The 2,254-nt window shown below is 38.8% G+C and overlaps 1 protein-coding gene across 1 annotated transcript in view; it reads right to left on the bottom strand.

Annotated features, from left to right (window-relative positions):
• Positions 1–2,254, bottom strand: part of gal3st3 (galactose-3-O-sulfotransferase 3) — a 50,630-nt gene that overhangs the window by 29,298 nt on the left and 19,078 nt on the right. The gene's annotated exons all lie outside the window — the stretch shown is intronic.

The following is a 2,254-nucleotide window of genomic DNA, read 5'->3' as shown; positions in this document are numbered from 1 at the left end:
AAAAAAAAAAAACATGTGAGGCTCTAACCGCTGGGCCAGACACTGCCATTAAACAGAGTAGTGATGCAGACAGAGTCCCACAGAGAGGAAGAGGAATATCAGGAGGAGGGAGGCCAGACGGGACAGGCGAGGCGGCAGTAACAGAGATCGCCCTCCCGCCGCTGAGAGAAGCTGTGTAAGACCGTAATCAGATTTCACACATCGCTCGAGCATCTCAACCAAACACTCTGCGGCAGTCAGGTGGCTGAACTGATGTGTGTTACAGGACAAGTAAAAGAAAAGCAGGGTGTTGAGTTATTCTACAGAAATACTGATATTATATTTTATTGAATTTCCACAACCATTTATTTGCTCTAAAAATGAAAATATTCGAAGAAAATTGAAAGAAGTTTAGCGATGTAATCCTTCACCTTTAGGTGTAACAAAATTGAATGTATGTAAAATAACTATCGAATGACACACTTTATTTGATGTAACAAAAAAACAAACACATGGTAACACCAGCGACTCAATGAACCATCAGGGGACATATATGGCACTCAATGTAAATGTACCTGCCATATATAATGATGCACGTGAGGATTTGCGTAAAATATTCAGTTTTTATGTAAAAGACCTGTAAATGAACGTCACTAGTGTTACCAGCAGCAACTGAGTAATGACTCTGGTCTTAGCCATAAGGAAGCTAACAGCAATAACTGTCATGAAGCAAGTGTCATGAAAAAAAATGGACCCAGGACTCACAGACAAACCAGTAACTGGAAAATGAATTAGGTTGAGTGAATAAGTCCATAAACACAGGGGGTAAAATCCAAACTCTTAAACAGAAGCACAGGGATCCCAAACAGAGACTTTTTCCAAGTGTCTTTGTCCAAGGGAAGTGGCCAAAATAGCATGACATCGAGCCTAACACGCCTAACGAGACAAACGCTGACAAGATACAAGGGAACGCGAGGGAAGCAGTCGAAACGGAAACACAGGAAACTAAAAATACACTGCAGCTCTAACCACCATAGGTTTACTTCCAAAAGGTTTCAACCTTAAAACTGAAGTAATGATCTGATCAAGCACATAAACCAGGAAATACACAAAAAAGACATGAAACTTGAACAGAAATGAAGCAAAAGGGGTCACTGCTCTGATAAGATACTGTTTTACTGTAACACAGGTGTTATTGTTAGAATGACATATTGGGGTTTTTTACTTTAATATTTTTGTACAGACCAGGGACAGAAAACGTTCCACTGAAAGCTGCTGACAAAGTGTGTTTGCATTCGTTTTTGAGGTTATTAGCTGTGCACAGTTTGTGCATGTGTGCATATCCATTTTGCTTACACACCTGTATTTACAGTCTTCCTGTATTTGTGTGTCTGTGCTCTTGCAGAGGATATTTTCAGAAACTGAGGACAAAAGTCTGACTTTTGACTGGAGTTTGAGTTTCAGAAGTCAGCGAAGGCGAACACGAAGTGTCACAGTAATGTGGTGCTGATATTTTCAGTGGGGCAAGGTGGTAAAACATGTGTGCAGCTGCTTAAAGGAAGGTTTTCGTTTTTCTATACCTTATTATAAAGATTGTGTCACACGAGATCCATTCACATGACAAAAGCAGTCTCGTGAGCCTCAGGGCATAAACGAAGCAACTTGTCAGGCAGACTGACACTAACTTGAACTGTTTGTGAGAACCTATAGCACAGGTGTAGGGGTGGCCCCAGACTGACAGCCTGTAAACCCTCAGGCTGTACTATACATTTATTTTTTTAATGTTTGCTTTCAAATAAGTTAAGCTGTATTTGCAAGCTCAATCATATGAACGGTTCAGGTAGCTGATACCATGCTCCTAATTGAATTGCATGACTGCCCCCAAAACACACATACACCAAACAAAATCACAATAAAACACACTATTTGTGCTGCATGTCTGCACTCCTTCCTGCTGAAGAATAATAAGATGGTATTACTTCTTTAGTCAATTAAAAACTATATTAACAAAAACTAGTTATTATTATTAGTGGTGGATTTTTCAAACTGTTCCTTTATGAAACTAAACAATAAACCCACCTCAGTACACATAAAACTGGATTTCTGAAAAATTGTGTTCATAAAATAACCAAAGTAAAAATTATTATTCTGCAGAAAAATGCTTTCTCGATTAATTTTACTGCTGCAAATGTTAAAGATTGAGCTCATTTTAAATGCTTTATGTTCTGTTTTATGTCCAGAATCATATTCTATAAATCCCGTTTGTAGTGGCTGC

The sequence above is a fragment of the Pundamilia nyererei genome, unplaced genomic scaffold (genome assembly GCF_000239375.1).
Source record: "Pundamilia nyererei isolate P.nyererei 1_Seehausen unplaced genomic scaffold, PunNye1.0 scaffold00336, whole genome shotgun sequence".
NCBI lineage: Eukaryota > Metazoa > Chordata > Actinopteri > Cichliformes > Cichlidae > Pundamilia > Pundamilia nyererei.
This window is presented reverse-complemented; position numbering and strand designations above follow the sequence as displayed.